The sequence below is a fragment of the Mytilus californianus genome, unplaced genomic scaffold (genome assembly GCF_021869535.1).
Source record: "Mytilus californianus isolate M0D057914Y unplaced genomic scaffold, xbMytCali1.0.p SCAF_1, whole genome shotgun sequence".
Lineage (NCBI taxonomy): Eukaryota > Metazoa > Mollusca > Bivalvia > Mytilida > Mytilidae > Mytilus > Mytilus californianus.
Genome location: NW_026262581.1, coordinates 88,711,566 through 88,724,901, shown reverse-complemented (window position 1 = coordinate 88,724,901; position 13,336 = coordinate 88,711,566). Strand labels below are relative to the sequence as shown.

At 31.2% G+C, this 13,336-nt stretch overlaps 1 protein-coding gene across 4 annotated transcripts in view; it reads right to left on the bottom strand.

Moving 5' to 3' along the window:
- Positions 1-13,336, bottom strand: part of LOC127709649 (uncharacterized) — a 479,059-nt gene that overhangs the window by 306,050 nt on the left and 159,673 nt on the right. The gene's annotated exons all lie outside the window — the stretch shown is intronic.

Below are 13,336 nucleotides of genomic sequence, written 5' to 3'. Positions count from 1 at the left end.
ATTTTACTATTCATTTATGTAAAATTGTTATTACAGCCCAAAAATGTGGCATTTTGTGGTGATTTTTATACTAAAAAAATTGAGAAAATACAGGAATGTGCCATAAACGTTGTTTATGAAGATTATTGTAGCACATACTAACAACTTTTAACTAAATAAAAATTACCGAGTTTAAAAACTTAAAAGAATTAGAATGATAGCAATAGACTGGTATACAAAATTACATGATCATATCGAAATTTAAAACTGTAGTTACTCTTTCAGATATGACTCGTGACAATACAGTTGATATTCCAACGGTAAGGACAAACACTTATGCATGGTCTGCACTCATTCAGATATACAGTAACCAAACTATGGCACAAACTTGATGAATATGCTTCACATTCTTTTCGTGCTTATTAGTTTCTGCATGAATGTCACGGTTTATCTACATTTTATGTTTGCTTTTATATGCTATGCTTTGCTAATTATTTGCTATAATTTGCTGTGCTTTGCTACTGATATCTATGCTATGCATGATGTGCTTTTTGTTTTATATGTTTTATGTTTTATGTCTTGTGTTTATCATATATGTATGTCGGTTAAAAGCTCTACAGAGCTGAAGTTGTATTGTTACAGTCCCTGTATGTATATATATACGTATACCCGACTTTAAATAAATCGTTTATGCTTACTGTATTGTATTGTATAAACAACCGAGAAAAACGAGGAGTAGGTGCAGAGAACTAATTCTTATTAGATTATGCGAGGACTTTATATAAAATCCTTGGATTGTGTCACTGTGGATATCTTACATTGATAATAATAAATGTCATGACAAATCTTGTGGTAATAATCACAGGCTTTTATCTCTGAAAAAAATCATATATACCTTAATATTAATGTATTATGTTTATTTTTGAGATAATTGCCTGTGGTAATAATTTGATAAAATAGACTGGAAATAAGAAACATAGAGGATGGTTAAACTTATTCTTCTGTTTTAGAACCTCTTGTGTCACACACGGGTGTGTATCCCATACCATTAATTTCAAACACTTGTGTTACTATATACCATGATCACAAGGACTCGCGGTTGGTGGGTGCAAATTTAAAAGGGAATAACCCTTGTTGTATATTTGTTTATCTAAGAAAAACACTCTTATAGCCGCAAGGAAAACTGGAGACCGACGCAGACTTACGGAAGAGAAAATAAAAGATTTATACTATTGCGGCAATTAAATGCTTTAAATATTTATATATTTACAAAATTCGATAATAATTTTTTTTAAAAACCATGTAACTCTTTATGATTACGAATGTTATGTAAATTTTAGCATCTATGTAAATTTTAGCAACATTTTACATGTACAACTCAAAGGTAAACACTGTAAGAATTTTGATATATGTAAGAAAACAAGTTATAAATCTGGTAGGAAATAGGAAGACAGCATTCCTGATAGCAGCTCCATTTTTTGTTAAATCATATATGTCTATGTACAAGTAAATAAAACCATTTTTTTAAAAATCAACTTCAGGATACATTGGATGGGGTTGACTATATGGTCAACGTTTTGTCATATTTCAATGATTGTGTTTATTGCGGCAAATAAACTTTACTCAAACAAAATTTGGTCAAAGTAGATGCCAAGTTTCTACAGCAAAACACGAGATAGTTTATAAGACCAGTTAACTTGCTTCATGTTTTTTTTTTTACATTTCCATTAAATTGTCTTCTATCTGGACAGAATAAATACTATAAACATTGGAAAAAATGAACTGAATACTGATGTTAAAATACATTTTTTTATTACATCATTTCATTTATTTAATAATAAAAGTTCAGTATAAATTTGAAAAAAGAAAAGAAAAGAAATGAAATGCTATTAAACTTGCTAACTGAATATCTAATGAAAATCTGCAAAAGGGGGGACATTGAAATTCAATATAAACTTCAAGGCCACTGAGAATAATAATTTGAGGTGTATACTATTGAAGGACTCACTTTCTGTTTTAGGAATATCACATGTATATAGCACATTACTGCATACATATATATATATATATATATATATATAGCAGTTAAATAAACATTCAAATTTGCACCGTAATAATGAAATAAAAACAGCATCTTTAGGAACCAGAGATAGTTTTTTCAGTTTATTTGAAAAATGATGAAATGTGAGGTAATAGTTTGACATACTTCTTTAAGAACATTTCTTGTCCAACAGTGCATTTGCAATATAATCCAGAGGTCCACTTATTTTTTTCATAATTTTCTAGCATGTTAAAATGATAAAATGAAATTAAATTGAAGTTATTCAAAATATTCCATCTTTCCAAATTAAACTATTTTCAACTTTACCAAGAGTAACAACTCATGATACAAAAATTAACAGCATGAAAAAAAAAGTTATTGATTTCATATACAACTTTTAGTAAATTGAATTGCGAGAACAAGTAAAAATCCCCCAGATATAAGCCCCTTAGAAAAAAGCGCATAATTTTCCAAATGTTTCATGTATAATTTATAAAAACTCAAATTAAAGAATGGACACATGTTACTGTACGATTAAAACTAAAACATTTGGTTGGAAAATGGAAACATGTATGGATATGCAATTGTAATACTACCACTTTCCACTGCCTAAGATGGTTGAAATGACAATCTAATTAAAATATAGAACTCGGATTTCCTTATACTGCATACGACGTATAACGAAATCCGAGTTCTATATTTTAATTAGATTGATTTAACATTATCATTATACTTGACTTTCACACTAATGTATGCCATGTACTATATGTTTGCATTTATTGTTTATACCAGAGACATATAATAAAGTCTCTGTTTATACCTTTTCTATGATGAGGGCCTCAGGGAAGATTAGTTATTATAGCTAACTGTGTAACCCTCTTAAAATAAAGTATTGTTGTTGTTGTTGTTAAATATTTGATTAATTAAATTACAACAAACTAATTATCAATTCATATTATCCGTTTTACTGTCCCGAATAGTAAGTATATGTAAGAGAATGATAATCCCTTTCTTCGTGAATAAGTACGAGCGTTAGCGAGTACTTATCATGAAGTAAGGGATTATCATTCTCTTACAAACTTAGAATATTGTAAAGTGCTCAAGGCTCAAATGATCTATTCAAGAATTAGTTTCATTGTCAGTGCAATGTTTATAATTGATGCATGACTTCCTTTTTCGGCATGTCATTTATGGATTAGTTTTAGTGATGTGAGGACTTTCTTATCATTTGGGAATTTTTTTTTTTTTAAATGCGTTATAGATATTAGGTGACACAACAGTAGAAAGAAAAGGTAGGAATTGTATGTTTCCTGATTGTGAGTATGAATGTAAATCATGTAATATTTTAGTGAGGAATTATCTTTTTTTTATTTACAGTTTATATCAATTAATACATTTGAGTTACAACTAAATTTTATTTCACAGCCAATAATTTGATCCGGCTTTTTACATCAAATACTGTTTCATTATGTCAGGGAAATGTTCAAAAATAATGCCCTTAAAAGTTTTTAATATGTTCAAAATAAAATTCCTGGTTTTTTTTATCGGAATACATGTATTGGAAATAACTATTCTCCCCAACCGCTGATCAAGTAATCAAAGTTTTGGAAAGCTAAAGATTTAGGTTATTTTTTATCTGAGAGATTTTTTTCTTTTTTTTTGCATTGCTTTGGTATTGTTTAATTTTATAGTAATTTGAAGTTATTAATATTTTCATAATAAAATTTACGGTACCAATTTACTTTTTACAATTTACCAGTAAACTTCAACTTATTTTGAGATTTTTGTTTGTTTAAAAATTCAACTTTTAGTCAGTTTCAATCACTGTGTGATAAATCCTTTCAATCTGATAAATGTGCTTCTGGGCAGTTGTAACTCATTTATAGAAACTCTTTGTTTTGAACTGTAAATAGACCCCAATAATATGATAATCCCTTACTAAGAACATGATTTACATTCATTCTTCACAATTAAGAGGCATCCAATCCTACAATTTCATTGGTCGAGAGTACTTTGCTATATTCTAAGTAAACAATACAGCCAAAAATACAAACACCAGCTGTCTGGTTGAATACTGCTGCCCAGCTATTGGTGGCCTTTAAAATGTGACCTGCCATATATACTCCTACAAAACCTGAAATGAAATAAAGATAATACACAACACTCTGTTTTTTTTTCTTTTGTTTGTTTCTCATAAATATCTGACAAGAACCGCAATATTTTATTGAAGTTCACAAAACTAAACTGCAAATATTCTTGAGAAACAATGTATTTTCATTCATTTATATATATATTGGTCTAATTGTATTTGTCTTATACAGTATAAAACAAGTTGAACAAATAGGACAAAGGAATTAATTCAGACGATGATACCCTGGTAAACACGTTTTTGTTGTGATATACTACATTTTACATACCGTATTTATTTAAATCTATAAAAACACAATGTCAATTTTCAAAACATTAAATCAAAGTAAAGGTCAAGACTTACCTGGAATAGCCCCTGCCATGTTCATAATACCTACAATGCAAGTAAAAGTTTGAAACTAAATATCCTACATAAAACAATGCATGCTTAGTTTATAAGAAAAAGCCTGGTGTGAACATATCTCGGTTGTGAAATTCAAGTCTTGACTACAACAGCAAAATTCTTACAGTGTTGTTTTCATTTTTTACAGCACTGGTTCGATACATCTGCTGGTGGGTATGTGTATTATCTGCTCAGTATTCAGTACTTCGGTACTGAAATGATTTATAACAAACGTTTCTGAAATTGTCCGTTTATAAATGTAGAAATTATCAAGAAACTAAGGTTTCAACTCCCTCAGACAAAGTTGACCTTATAGATAGATTTGGCTATTATTTGTAGGTCCTTTTTGGTCATAAAGCTCTTCGGTTTTTATACATCCTTGGTTTTGAAATATTCGGCTTTGAGCGTTCTGATGAAGGAAAATGCAGAAAAGCGCTATGGAAGCATTAAATTCATAAAGTGTTTTTTTCATAATTTTTTTTAACAAATATTACACATAGTGCATACAATATATATATGCACGGAACAACGGACCAATGAATATATATTGTACAGTGATCTCATGAATACTAACATAGATGTATCATCTAAAAGTATATTATTATAGAACCATGTATTCCAATTTGCCTCCTTTCAGCAGCGTATATTAAAAACTGAATACTATAGGTAAACACACAGAAATGCCGGAGAGTGTATAAGTATCAAATTCATGTCGATTCTAGTCAATTAGTTAATATGAATTAAAAAGCTTACCACAAACTTAACCAGCATGTTGTGGTGCAATATCTTGTAGGTTAATGGATATTCCACTGTTATGCAGACTGCAAGAGGCCACAGCAATGACCACACAGAATAATGACCGTAACAGTTGAAAATGTGTCATGTAGGAAATTAATATCAATGATGCAGCGGTACTAATAAATGAGATTGTCTAAAATATATTAAAAAAAATCAACTTTATAGATTAGGTAGTGATAATTAAGGTCAATAATTATAACATTTGGTATTATATATTTGGTGTCGTTTTCGTTAATCAATCTGAAAGCATTCCTAAGTCGATTTATTTTTTTTTTTATATTTTTCATGTTTATTTGTCTTAAATTGGGGATTGGCAGATAAATGCAAACAGAAAAATATAAACAAGATCAACAAAAAAGAGATTTTTGTCATGGATTCTCTTCTAGTCCACTATGTAAAAGAGTGTCTATTTTTGAAGATGCACATAGACCTAGGTGAGCAACACAGACTCCTTAGAGCCTCTATGTTTTGTTTAGATCATTGGTTATTATTCTAAATACCAAGGTTTCTGAGAAAGAAAATTTAAGGGCTTATTTCCCGAACTGTAAAACTAAGCTTAAAGTAAAACATATCATCTAGAAAAAATCAACAGAAAACAATTATCCGTGTTGAATACCACTCTGTGGCTTTGAGATGAAGAACAGTAATAAAGCCGTGTTTTTTAGCTGTTGGAAATTTTAGGTGTATGTAGAGATTTTGTTTCATGAATCCTTCTTTTCTTCAAGGAAAATTAAATAAAATATTCTTTCGATGTTAACATAAATTATACCAGGGACAATTCAAATATCTGTAGAAAAGCATAACGCTGATAATAAGCTTATTGCATGTAAAAGAATATGACAATATCTAACTGAACGTTATATATTAAAATTAAACCTTACCTCTAGAAGTTTTCTGACAAAAGTAACCGAGTATCCTACAAAATATGAAACTTTTAAATCTCATTCATTTAATTCTCTAGTTCATTATGTATTATGATGTCTTTTGTACAAATCATTTGATCCATAATGTAATACAGTATTTTTACAAGATTTTCATCCCTTCGTTTGAGGGAAACTCCAATAAAAATAGAATATCAGGAACAATATAACATAAATTGTATGAAAGGACAAGACGCAACATGTGCATTGTTTGGTCTAATTTTTCATTAAAATTTTTACTTTTAATTATTCGCCTTTTATTAATTTTTACTTTTTATAGTATGAGTTAAAAAAAACAAAAGCTAATACAGGTTTGTTTAAAATCAACGATGTTAATAAATATGTTTATGATATTATAGATTGGTTCTTTAATTGCTTAACGTCCATAGGCTAATATTTCATTCATGTATTCATGTATATGAATATTGAAACAACCCATGGTACATTGTTGTTTAAAACTTTTTAATGAATGAATATCATTGCTTCATAATAAAGTTATACTGTAAATCCATATTTCTTTGGTTTCAATCATTTGTTTCTTATTTCTTATCGAGAATGTCTTGTGCTTTGGAACTAAATTGTGAAAAGAATTTCATTGCGAAAGGCCTTTTGTGTGTATTAATAGTTTTCCTGTCTTCAGTTCATCTTTTTACAGCTAAATTATATTTACCAAGGCCACAACATTGAATTGGAGTGTTTGCTTTCCGACATTCACTGCTATTAAAAAAAACATATACAGAGACAACTGTGGCAAGAAGGATTTCAGTAAAAATTCTTTACCCACGTTTCGATTGGATAACAAAAATTGTTGTTACTCTTTTAGCAGGTAGAAACAATGGCATAGGTTTCATGAGCCAACAAATAAGATACAAATAATTGTTCTTTGTATATTCTCAAATAGATATGCTGAATTTGTATTTAACGAGTTGTTGTAATTCCGTATATTTTACATAAACTAAATGTTTTTACATTTGTCATTTTTCAAGACTTAGCTGAAGAAACAAATTTTGAGAAAATTTGGGGTTTGCATGTTTTAACCCTTACTCAGGTTTTCCCAAAGATAGGCAATTCCACCAGAAATGTGTTGTACGGAGTAGGACAACATCATTTTATAATATTCATGAGAGATTATATATATATATATATATATATATAAACAAGTCTAAATTGAAAACAACGTTCAAACCTATGATTGTGTTGGATAAAAACCGCAATTTTTATACGTGTGCATGCAAAACAAATTTCTTGTTAGAGGGGTCTAAATACAGCACAAACAAGATTTTCCGAAAGACCAAAAAAGTGTATAAAACGCATTTGATTAACAGGTCGAACAACAAATGTTCTTAAACCCTGCTGACTGCCATTGGCGATTGCCAAATAAACGGATCACCGATGTAATAAATGGATCTTAATTATAAATTTAGTACTAAACAGAAAACAATAAACTTGGCGGAAAAGATGGTATACCGCAAACAAATGGTGCAAAAGTGTTTGTACACCATATCCGGATTTCGACAATTAATGTCTCTTCAGTGATGTTTGGAATCGAAACGGTATTTGGAAAGCCATACAATTTACCTCAATTTAGGATAGACTCTTTAATTTGGATGAGTCAAAATAGGATGAACGGATCATATAAACCCGAAGGCAAATATAATACAAGCCCAAAAGAAAAATATAAACAAGTCTAAATTGAAAACAACGTTCAAACATATGATTGCGTTGGATAAAAACCGCAATTTTTATACGTGTGCATGCAAAACAAATTTCTTGTTAGAGGGGTCTAAATACAGCACAAACAACATTTTCCAAAAGACAAAAAAGTGAAAAAGTATATTTTAACAAAACGCATTTGACTAACAGGTCGAACAACAAATGTTCTTAAACCCTGCTGACTGCCATTGGCGATTGCCAAATAAACGGATCACCGATGTAATAAATGGATCTTAATTATAAATTTATACATAGAGAATATCATATGGCTTTTTCAATATAACATCCGTATCAACCCGAGACACCAATATAATCCCAAGAGCTCTGCTCGAGGGATTATATTGGTTGAGGGTTGATACGGTGTGTGATATTGAAAAAGCCATATCATATACACTTTATTATATACATATACCTCACGTAGATGTTTTTTATGTGACATGACGTCATACAGGTAAGGAGGTTTGAAATGACGTCATACAGATTATAGGTTTGACATGACGTCATACAGATTATGGGTTTGATAAAGCCTTTGCAACAGTGACTGTAATCGATGACGTGACGTCATACAGATTAAAGGTGTGATAAAGCCTTGCAACCGTGCTGATATCGATATCATCACGGGTGGCTGATACAGCACGCTTGCCAATGATTGTATTACACATACAATTTATCTGTATTTACTACTAAGTATATAATAAATATATATAACGTCTAGATATTAGTCAACGATCTTTCTTACGCGGGCTCTTGTACACAATAAATAAATTATATAAACACCTAAAAAGTGTACAAAACAACACCAATATTAAAAAAAAAGTAAACATTAAATGTAATTATCTATAAATATTTCGGATAGCAGATATCCTTCATCAGTATGATTATGATGAAAAATGAATCATATCAATCTATGATATATATGTTACAACTCTAGATTCTACTGACGAGGAAAGGTAACACTACAAACAACAAATGGAAGTTTTTAACGACCTTGACTGGCTATACAGCCCTTGCACGGTCGGTGGTAACACTAGGCCACCGAAAGCTGAATTTATAGTTCAGTCTAGGTGGCGGAGTGATCTACAGCGCTGGACACAGTGCAGACGGTTGTCTCGATATCCTAATAGCATGAGTTCGAATCCCGGCGAGAGAACAAAACTTTGTTTCCGCAAATTTGCAGATTCAACATGGTTGTGCTGATAATTAGAGTAATTATAAATATGATATGTGTTTTCAGCCGTGTATCACCTTTAATGGTCATCGGATGGATCTGTCGTGGAGTTGTCACTTGTTTAGACGTAATAATCAAATAATTATTTCTGTGACTGTATCTTACGATCCTTTACGATAGATAATTTAACTAATCTGCAATCAATTCCATCTTCATGCCTTATATATCATGTACTGTGTTACAACCCCATATTCTCTGAGGCGCCGTTTTACTATTTATTCCCTATTTTCTGATATCAAAAAATTATTTTCTGATATCAAAAATTCTATTTTTTGATATCAGAAAATCGATTTCTTGATATCAAGAAATAAAGAATATTTTCTTATATCAAAAATTCGAATTCCAGATATCAAAAATTCATTTTTTGATATCAGGAAATAGATTTTTTGATATCAGAAATTCGAATTTTTGATATCAGAAAATATTTTTGATTTTTTGATATCAAGAAATAGATTTTTTTGATATCAAAAAATGATTTTTTGATATCAAGAATTCGAATTCCTGATATCAATAAATGATTTTTTGATATCAGAAAATAAGAAATAAATGAATGATGGCTCCCTGTGTGTCATTTAAAACATTCAGGCTCACCAGTGAGGCCAAACATCAGGAAATATCTGAAATATTGTTCCCGGTAGACCAATTGTTTTATAGTGTGGAGTACCACTATACACGGTATTGGTCATTATATTGATGACATTGTGTCCCTTGTTACAAAAAAATGCTTATACATTTCAAGTTTTATAAACATGAATAAGACTTCAAAGTCTCCGGAAAACTGCTATTTAATAACAATATTTGAAGCAAAAAAAGTATTTACACTAATCTTCAGTTTGATCAAACTTATTACGAAATTCAAGACCCATGCACTAAAAGACAATATATGGAAGATTTTTTACAATTATTCCTAAATAAAACATATTTACTCTTGTGTCATACAATCCGAATGGGCGGGATATGTCGACCTAAGAATTTACTACATACTGGAAAATGTTTTCAAGATTTACATACGATGGCTCGATAATATATTCAGGTTCAACTGGCGATATACACGATCTTTTCGCCTTATATATCTAATACAATGCATAAACAAGTCTAAATTGAAAACAACGTTCAAACCTATGATTGCGTTGGATAAAAACCGCAATTTTTATACGTGTGCATGCAAAACAAATTTCTTGGTAGAGGGGTCTAAATACAGCACAAACAACATTTTCCAAAAGATCAAAAAAGTGAAAAAGTATATTTTAACAATACGCATTTGACTAACAGGTCGAACAACGGATGTTATTAAACCCTGCTGACTGCCATTGGCGATTGCCAAATAAACGGATCACAAGATGTAACAAAATTGATCTTAATTATTAATTTAATACCAAACAGAAAACAATAAACTTGCGGAAAAGATGGTATACCGCAAACATGAGGTGCAAAAATTTGTACACCATATCCGGATTTCGACAATTAATATCTCTTCAGTGATGTTAGGAATCGAAACGGTATTTGGAAGACCATATAATTTACCGCAATTTAGGATAGACTCTTGAATTTTGAAGAGTCGAAATGTATACCCTACTAAATTGTACTTACCACTTTTCTCAAAATGAAGTGAAAATTTCTTGACAATCCTTTCAATATAAAGACAAACTTTTCCAAAATGAAGGTATTTTAGAGATGAAAACGTACATCCAACCTACTGAAACGTTTCATTGCTTCACAGAAAAAGCTCATATGTATTTAAAAGGTTTATGGAAGACGCGGTTCATAAGAAATACTAGCAGTCTCGTAAAAAGACGAAATAGACAAATCTTTTGAAAATACAAGACATGCATTTTTTTATGTTGTTGTTGGCTTTGAACTAGTTGTCACTATCACATCTGTAATTTGTGTCTTTTTGTATTTGTTACCCTGCCACGTTTGTTCTTACACTATGTTGTAATGTAACACCAGTGTCCCAGGTTAAGGGGAGAGTTGAGCGCTCAAACATGTTTAATCCCGCCACATTCTTTATGTGTCTGTTCCAAGTCCGGAGCCTGCAGTTTCGTGCATTGTCTTGGTTCATAGAATTGAGAATGGAAATGGGGGGGGGGGGGGGGGGGGGGATGTCAAAGATAAAACAACCCGATCAAAGAGCAGACAACAGCCGAAGGCCACCAATGGGTCTTCAACGCAGCGAGAAAATCCCGCACCCGGAGGTGGTCCTCAGCTGGATCCTGAACAAAATTGTGTACTAGTTCAGTGAAAATGGACGTCACACTAAACTCCAAAACATATCAATGAACTAAAATTAAAAAACATACAGGACTAACAAAGGCCAGAGGCTCCTGACTTGGGACAGGCGAAAAAATGCGACGGGGTTAGACATGTTTTGTGAGATCTCAACCCTCCCCCTATACCTCTAGCCAATGTAGAATAAAGAAAAACATAGCAATACGCACAGTAAAACTCAGTTTAAAAGAAGTCCGAGTCCGATGTCAGAACAGGTAACAAAATAAACTAAGCAAAATGACAATGATACATAAATGAACAAAGGACTACTAGCAGTTACTGACATGCCAGCTCAAGACCTCAATTAAACTGATTGAAAGATTATGTCTTCATCATTATAATAAAATCCAGTACAATCCCTCCCGTTATGAGTTTAGGATCATACCACCATAGAATATATAAGAAGAACATAAACCGTATCATGCCCACAACTGGTTTAAGAATAAATGTGTTTATTTCCGATGCAAAGACCCTATGAGTGAATCAATATTAATACCAAAATATGCAATCATTAATGACTAATTGACAACAGTACCGTAACTACTGGTATATCCTTTCCGAATAAGTCTGTTTAAAGGTTTGGTTAGATTTTGAGGTGAATGCCGACATTTTTGTGCTTTGTAAAGAAGTCTGCATGTTGATTTATATTTACGAATGATGTCTGCCATATTTGTTTTACGTAAATTGTTTTGTAATAAATCATATAGGCATTTAGCTTTCTAAATTGAGTTGTTTATTTCTTTTTCATATTGGAGCCTTTATAGGCGACTATATGGTATGGGGTTTTCTCATTGTTGAAGGCCGTACGGTTGCTTATAATTGCTTACATCAACTTCATTTGAACTTTGGTGGCTAGTTGTATCATTGGCTATCATACCACATCTCCTTATTTTTAAACTTAACAGAACTAACTTACTTACTAAATCCTCAACATAAACAACGGGAAAAAAATTTAAAAACAAGATGAACAAAACACTGGGGCTTGATATTTGCAAAAACCTGACTGCACAAATCTGTTTCAGAGGAAACCAATAATTGCTTATAAAAGAAGCGAGAACATAAACCGTATCATGCCAACAACTGGTTTAAGAATAAATGTGTTTATTTCCGATGCAAAGACCCTATGAGTGAATCAATATTAATACCAAAATATGCAATCATTAATGACTAATTGACAACAGTACCGTAACTACTGGTATATCCTTTCCGAATAAGTCTGTTTAAAGGTTTGGTTAGATTTTGAGGTGAATGCCGACATTTTTGTGCTTTGTAAAGAAGTCTGCATGTTGATTTATATTTACGAATGATGTCTGCCATATTTGTTTTACGTAAATTGTTTTGTAATAAATCATATAGGCATTTAGCTTTCTAAATTGAGTTGTTTATTTCTTTTTCATATTGGAGCCTTTATAGGCGACTATATGGTATGGGGTTTTCTCATTGTTGAAGGCCGTACGGTTGCTTATAATTGCTTACATCAACTTCATTTGAACTTTGGTGGCTAGTTGTATCATTGGCTATCATACCACATCTCCTTATTTTTAAACTTAACAGAACTAACTTACTTACTAAATCCTCAACATAAACAATGGGAAAAAAATTTAAAAACAAGATGAACAAAACACTGGGGCTTGATATTTGCAAAAACCTGACTGCACAAATCTGTTTCAGAGGAAACCAATAATTGCTTATAAAAGAAGCGAGAACTTACAATTGTTGACTATAAACCTTAAAATAATAAATATGTGAAACACAAAAAACACAAAAGTTCTTATATTAAGACTGATGAAGTCGAACTCTGATATATGCTTTCGTATAATATATTACACGACCGAAACACCAGACTTAATGTAAGGGCT